The sequence below is a fragment of the Mesoplodon densirostris genome, chromosome 14, assembly GCF_025265405.1.
Source record: "Mesoplodon densirostris isolate mMesDen1 chromosome 14, mMesDen1 primary haplotype, whole genome shotgun sequence".
In the NCBI taxonomy this organism is placed as follows: domain Eukaryota; kingdom Metazoa; phylum Chordata; class Mammalia; order Artiodactyla; family Ziphiidae; genus Mesoplodon; species Mesoplodon densirostris.
Genome location: NC_082674.1, coordinates 35,306,330 through 35,313,975, shown reverse-complemented (window position 1 = coordinate 35,313,975; position 7,646 = coordinate 35,306,330). Strand labels below are relative to the sequence as shown.

At 46.4% G+C, this 7,646-nt stretch overlaps 1 non-coding gene and 2 pseudogenes across 1 annotated transcript; 1 reads left to right on the top strand and 2 right to left on the bottom strand.

Moving 5' to 3' along the window:
- Positions 1–451: 451 nt before the first annotated feature.
- On the bottom strand, positions 452–1,052 carry LOC132501331 (large ribosomal subunit protein uL16-like; annotated as a pseudogene).
- Positions 826–956, bottom strand: LOC132502262 (small nucleolar RNA SNORA70). Its single transcript, XR_009534455.1, has one exon. It is a non-coding gene; the product is annotated as a small nucleolar RNA SNORA70 (small nucleolar RNA).
- A 4,849-nt stretch (positions 1,053–5,901) lies between the features above and the next one.
- On the top strand, positions 5,902–6,446 carry LOC132501330 (large ribosomal subunit protein uL22-like; annotated as a pseudogene).
- Positions 6,447–7,646: the final 1,200 nt, after the last annotated feature.

Genomic DNA, 7,646 nt, shown 5'->3' with positions numbered 1-7,646 from the left:
TCCTTTGATCCTCTCTAACTTGGACTTGAGGTGACTTAGCCAAATCTGACCAATTACTCTGTTCCTGGACTACAGAGTTTAGGACTTGCAGTATGATTTTGGGCAAGCCCCAGAACTTCTTTGGGACTCAGTTTCCCCATCTAAGAAATGAATAAATGTGTAGGGAGCAATTCTTTTTTCTTTTTTTAAGATTATTGAAGTACAGTTGATTTACAGTATTGTGTTAGTTTCAGGTGTACAGCAAAGTGATTCAGATATATATATATATATATATACTTTTTTCAGATTCTTTTCCATTATAGGTTATTATAAGATATAGAATGTAGTTCCCTGTACTATACAGTAAATCCCTGTTGTTTATCTATTTTATGTATAGTAGGGGAACAATTCTATTTTTTTGTTTTCAGGGACGAGAAAGTAGAGTTTATTGGTGGGCGTGGGTGGGGAGGGGGCAGTGCCAAGGCTCTCACGAGTGCAGGGCCCGCCATTTGTCCAGGGGCCACGATTGGGGATGTACTTGACCCCACAGCCATCTGGAATGAGCCGCTTTTCTGCCACCATGTTTTCAAATTCATCTGCATTAAACTTAGTAAATCCCCACTTCTTGGAGATGTGGATCTTCTGGCAGCCAGGGAACTTGAACTTGGCCCTGCGGAGGGCCTCAATCACATGCTCCTTGTTCTGCAGCTTGGTGCGGATGGACATTATGACCTGGCCAATGTGGACCCTGGACACTGTGCCCTGGGGCTTTCCAAAGGCACCACGCATACCTGTCTGGAGCCTAGATTGCGGACAGCATGCCAGTCATTAATGTCCACTGGAAAGGGCTGTCTCCAAGGTCCCTTAGGGCAACCCATACAGGCAACAGGCTGCATACACTACCGAGGAGGCTGCTGTTTGCAGCCATTGCGCACCGGGCCCCCATGGGGAGGGAACAATTCTTGATGGGACCTTACAGGGATAAAAGGTTGAAGGAGTGCATCCTTACAGGATGTGGCATTCTCGGAGGGGACAAATCCCCCCATCCTGCCCAGTTCTGACTGGCCCCTCATGCCCTCGGGCCCTCAACTGAGTTCAGGGGGCAGCATCCTGGAATGGAAGGAACCTGTGTGGAGAGAAGGAGATCTGGTCTGATGATAACCTGACTCTGATTATAACCGCTGTGGTGTGCTACTGAGCCAGCCATAGCCCTGCCTGGGCCTCAGTTCACGTCTCTGTAGAATTTATTACGTCTCTGTAAATTTAGATACTTAGGCCAGATCAGTGAGTGTCAAATGCTAGACTGAGCCTTTTCTTTTCCTCTAACTTGTATAATTTTTTAAAAATAAATTTATTTATTTATTATTTATTTATTTTTGGCTGCGTTGGGTCTTCATTGCTGCACATGGGCTTTCTCTAGTTGTGGCGAGTGGGGGCTACTCTTCGTTGCTGTGCGCGGGCTTCTCATTGCGCTGGCTTCTCTTGTTGAGGACCATGGGCTCTAGGCACGTGGGCTTCAGTAGTTGTGGCATGCGGGCTCGGTAGTTGTGGCTCGAGGGCTCTAGAGCGCAGGCTCAGTAGTTGTGGCGCACGGGCTTAGTTGCTCTGCGGCATGTGGGATCTTTCTGCAGCAGTGATCGAACCTGTGTCCCCTGCATTGGCAGGCAGATTCTTAACCACTGTGCCACCAGGGAAGTCCCAACTTCTATAATTTTTGTTTTACTCTTTCGGATTACAAACATCACATATGTTCATGAAAGTTCAGACAGTACCAAAAAAGTCATGTACCAAGTGAAATCCAATCCTTATTGAGAATCACTGCTAACTCACTGCTAACTTTTTGGTGGTGGGGTGGGGCATAACTTTTAATTCTGATATAATTTCAAATTTACAAAAAAAGTGGCAAGAATAGTATGAAGACTCTGGTATAGTTTTTACTCAGATTTATCAATTGTATACATATTGTCCCTTTTGCTTTATTTCTCTTTCTCTGTATACACGTGTATGTGTGTGAGTGTGTATGTGTGTATAATTTCTTCCCAAACTGAGCATAAGTTGAGACCGGTGCCCTTTTACCTCTAAATGCTTCAGGGTATATTTCCTAAGAACAAGAACGTTCTCTTACCATGTAAGACTTACAAAACCCCTGCAGTTAACAAAATCAGGAAACTTATCATTGATACAGTACCATTACGTAGTCTACAGTCTATGTTCAAAGTCAGTGTGTCATGACCTTTACATAGACTTCCTGTGAAAGCAGAAAAATCCGGATGATATACTGAGGTTTCTTTAAAGCTAACATATACTTAATTTTAAGGATTGTGCTTACTGTATTCTCAAATTGCACTCTCCCCTCTCCTGCTTTTTGTCTGTGTGTTTGTCTTTTTGGTGTTTAAGATGTCCCTGCTTTTATAAAATGATGGTGAGAGTAGAACGTGGTTTATTTATTTGCTTTTGAAATTCTGGGCAAAACAAAAAGTGGGTGAACCTATGTTAGTCTTCAAACTTCTTTTGCAGGGATTCCCAGGGTATGGTTCCCCAGTGCCAGTGCTCTCTGATTCCAGGTGAGTCAAACCACCATAGACTTTCCTGAAGCCTATTTGAGAGCATTTTCCTAATACTGGGAGTGGAGGACGGGACAGGCAGCCACAGGGAGCAAATGGTATCTCACCCAGCAGAGTGCACCTTTATCCTTTCCATGGCTCCCCAGCATCTGTTTGGAGAAACCCCTACCTTGTGAGTCTCCCAGGGAGGCACAGCCCTCCTCCTGCTCTCCTAGAAACCAGACCTCACTTTCCCAGTCTCCTTTGCAGTTGCAGTGCAGGCATGTGACCTGGCTCAGCCAATCAGATGCAACCACCTAGGAACTATTTTTTTTTTTTTTTTGCAGTACGCGGGTCTCTCACTGTTGTGGCCTCTCCCGTTGCGGAGCACAGGCTCCGGACGTGCAGGCTCCGGACGTGCAGGCTCAGCGGCCTATGGCTCACGGGCCCAGCCGCTCCACGGCATGTGGGATCTTTCCGGACCGGGGCACGAACCCGTGTCCCCTGCATCGGCAGGCGGACTCTCAACCACTGCGCCCCCAGGGAAGCCCCCACCTAGGAACTCTGACTCTTAAGCAGGTGATACAAAGGAGCAGAGATGGGATGTATCTGACAGAATTGGCAACAGCAGCAGGAAGAGTTTTCAGAGGCAGTGGAGCCTCAGGGCCAGTTGCACTGCTGTCTTCCCTGCTCTCACCCTGAGGTGTGATTTGGGCTGGGGTTCTGGCTGTGATCTGGTGCTCCTTGGTTCCTGAGCCAGCCCGAGGAGTCTGTCAGTGTCTGTTGCTTGCAACCAAGAACCCTGACCGATAAATACAGAGAAGTGAGTATTACGGGAATGGAGAGGGGCTGGGGCCTGAAGCATGGACATGTCAGGACTTGGTGAGTAGTGATTCCATGGGGTGGGCAGCCACAGAGAAATCTAGTTTCCTCATCTGGAATGTGGATGGGACATCTTGTCTAGGTGCTATGTGGGATAGCCCAGACAGGAAATGCCGCGGGTGAGGAGTAGGAGGGATATGAGAGGAGAGATCCTGGAGCCTGAGGATGAGGCTGGGAGGAGGGAGATGAACTCAAGGAAGGAGTTGGGGGGGGGGGCTTTGTAGGAGGAGACAGCCAATCTGGGTCACATGGCTCCATCTGCCCCAAATAGTTTTTGACCCTTTTCTATGCACCAGGCAGTGTATTGGTCAATAAAGCAGTTTGGGGATGGGTATTGTTATCCTCATCTTACACATAAAAGGTGATACAGAGAGATGAAACAGCTTGTACAAGATCAGAAAAACAGAAAGGGACTGAGCCAAAATTGAAGTCTGGGTCTAACTCCTACACTGATGCCCTTTTTTTTTTTTTTTTTTTAATTTGGCCACACCACGCAGATTGTGGGATCTTAGTTCCTGGACCAGGGATTGAACCCGGGCCCCCTGCAGTGGAAGCATGGAGTCCTAACCACTGGACCACCAGGGAATTCCCTACACTGATGCTCTTAAGAACCTAAACAGGGGAAAAAGGAAAAAAAAACACCCAAACCCTAAACAGATGCTCAGATGAGGGAACAAAGTCTCTGCCTCAGTCCCTGAGTTTTTATATACTTCCAGTGAGTATTTGAAGTAAAATGCAGTATACTCCCTTAAGTACTTTGTGAGGCAATATAATTGAGTAATAGAATCTAGGGACCCAGCTCACTTTGTGAATACCAGTTCTTTCCTCCTCTTCCCCTACTTGTAAAAAAGCTGGGTCCAGTCAAATGAGCTCCAGTACACACAGTTGGTTGCCTACCCAATGAGCCTTGTCTCTCCCACTACCCTCCCCTCAGCACCCGCTGAGCCTATGTTGGTTTTTGGTGTCGGTGCTTCTCCTTCTGGGCTCAGTTAGTACTGTGGCATTAATAGTGGCATTATTCCCCTTGCTTGTGATAGATTCAGGCCTGTGATAGATGTGACTCAACTCTGGCCAATGCGCAGTGAAGAGCTGTCTTCTGGGGGCTTCTGAGAAAAATTTTCCTTGATCTTAAAATGGGACACAAGAATGAGATGTTTCCTGGGGTTTTGTTTTATTTTTGTTTTTGTTTTTTTTGCTGCTGTGGACATTGTGTGACAATGTGATGTCTGGGTGAGAGCAACCATCTTGTGACTGTCAGGTGAGCTAACCAAGGACGAGGCAACACGCTGAGAATGGCAGAGGGGAAGGAAAAGAGGAAATAATCTGGCTCATTGTTGATGGTGTTGAGCTGCAGGATTAACCTCTCCCGAAGTTACCATTCCTCCGGACTTCTTGTTCTATGAGATAATACACTTTCCTTAACTGTCTAAGCTAACTGAATAGAAGTTCTCTGTTTCTGGCCACTGAAAACATCTTTACTGATGTATGAGCCACGGGGTCAAAAGAATAAACACCCAACATACTAATTTGATATGCTAATAGCTGACAGCTAGGACAACAGCATTGGTTAAATGAGGAAAACCTGTTTCCTTGACCAAGTGAGGCCCTGAGAAGTCCTTTCTCTGTTCATTCAGAGGGGAAAGAGTGTGGCAGCCTGAGGCCCTGCATCTTGTCCAGGCATGTAGGAGGCCTCCTATCAGAGGAGAGGTCCACTCCTGGCCAGCCGAACTTCTGACTCCCATTTCCTGTAGGGTCAGCAGAGGAAGGCAGCTTTATTTACTGAGGCAGGATGGAAAACAGATGTCTAAGCACCCCACTGGGCCCAGGCTCACCCTGGACAGAGGCCCGGCCTGTCCTCAGCCCTGACCCGCCCACCAACCCCTTGTTCCCCACATCGAGTCCAGATGTGGCTTCTTCCAAGCTCTAATAATAATTTTGGTTTGTTGCACCTAAGTAACCTACGCCCCCTCTAGCTCAGCCCTCAACTCTCCAAGGAGAATAGGAGTGACACTATGAAACATTTGTAAGGAAGGCAGGGTGGGGCAGAGAGGAATGTGGACTTGAGAAGCAGGGCAACGTGGGTTCAACCACAGCCTGGCCTCATGTTAACTGTGTGATTTCAACCATTGTATCAGTCATCAGTTGCTGTGTAACAAGCCACCACAAAACTCAGTGGCTCAAAAACACCAACCGTTTATTTGCTCATGGATCTAAAGTTTGGGCAGGGCTTGGTGGGACAACTCATGTATTCTCCATGTTATGTCGTGTTTGGTGAGTGAAGTCCAATGGGACCGTGGAGCATGTGTGTAAGCAGAGGAGATCAGCGTGATTTGTGTGCCCACCCTACTCCTCACTTCCCTATCCCCACATAGATATTTCCTTTTCCTCTCAGTCCTTCCTTTCTCATCAGCAAGCTGAAGGCAGAGAGCATTGGCAGAATGTGTGCATATCAAGAAGAGAAGCTCTTCCCACAAGGGGCCTGAAGTCATCTCGGAAAATGGTTCACTATTCATTTGACCCAGAAAACCCCACAAAATCATGTAAATCAAGAGGTTCAAATCTTCTTGTTCCCTTTAAGGACATCCGTGAAACTGCCCAGGCCATCAAGGATCTGAAGGATGTCACTCTTCAGAAGCAGTGCGTGCCACTCTGTCGTTACAGTGGTAGGGTTGGTAGGTCTGCCCCAGCCAAACAGCGGGGCTGGACGCAGGGTCAGCGGCCCAAAGAGAGTGCTGAATTTTTGCTGCACATGCTTGAAAATGCAGAGTACTGCTCTGTTGAAGGGTTTAGATGTAGATTCTTGGGTCATTGAGCGCATCCAGGTGAACAAAAGCCCCAAGATGCCCCGGCTGAACTTGCAGAGCTTCTGGTTTGATGAACCCCACATGAGCTCACCCGTGAGCTCACATTGAGATGATTGTTATTGAAAATGAGCACATTGTTCCTAAAACAGAGGAGGAGGTGGAACAGAAGAAAAAGATACACCGGACAAAACTGAAGAAGCAAAACATACGGCCTGGGAATAAGTTCAGCATAAAATAAATGCAAATAAAAGTAAAAGCAGAAAAAAAGAGAAATAAAGTTGAGTCAGTTTTGTGCAATATTTTGTGCAGTGTTTCCACTGTTCTGGCAAGAATGAAATACATATGCATATATGAGCTATGAAATAGGAATTGCATAATTTTGGTGATTCCACATGGGAGTTAAATGCTCTCATATTTGCATTTAAAAGTGGCATTGAGGGACTTCCCTGGTGGTCCAGTAGTTAAGAATCTGCCTTCCAATGCAGGGGACCTGGTTCGATTGGGGAACTAAGATCCCACGTGCTGCGAGGCAGCTAAGCCCATGCACTCTAGAGCCTGCGCGCCCCAACTAAGACCCGATGCAACCAAATAAATAAATATCTAAAAAAATAAAAAATAAACCTGGCATTGAATACAGTAAGTTCCCTACACACGAACGAGTTCCGTTCCGAGAGCACGTTCGTAAGTACAATTTGTTAAGTCCAACAAAGTTAGCCTAGGTACCCAACTAACACAATCGGCTATATAGTGCTGTAAGGTAATAGGTTTATAATACTTTTCACACAAATAATACATAAAAAACAAGCACAAAAAATAAAAAAGAATACTTTTTTTTTTTTTTTTTTTTTTTTTTTGCAGTACGCGGGCCTCTCCCGCTGCGGAAAACAGGCTCCGGCGACGCACAGGCTCAGCGGCCATGGTTCATGGGCCCAGCCGCTCCGCGGCATGTGGGATCTTCCCAGACCAGGGCACGAACCCATGTCCCCTGCATCGGCAGGCCGACTCTCCAACCACTGCGCCACCAGAGAAGCCCCAAGAAAACATTTTTAATCTTACAGTACAGTACCTTGAAAAGTATAGTAATACAGTACAACAGCAGGCATCCAGGGCCTGGCATCGAGTGAACAGGCAAGAAGAGTTACTGACTGGAGGAGGGAGAGGGGGTGGGAGATGGTAGAGCTGACGGATCATCGGCAATAGGAGGCGGAGGGCAAGCTGCAATTTCACTCACGCCTGACATTGATGGAACGCACATTCGCATCTTTAAAAGTTCGCAACTTGAAGGTTCGTTCGTATGTACGGGACTTACTGTAACATAAAGTTGAACACTAAAATTCATGCTAATATTTAAATTTTTAAATTTTTTTCTTACAACAAATTAAGCAGCAAAAAATGATGAGGGAAACTATGGAAGAAAGAGCTTTATATTTTATTATTA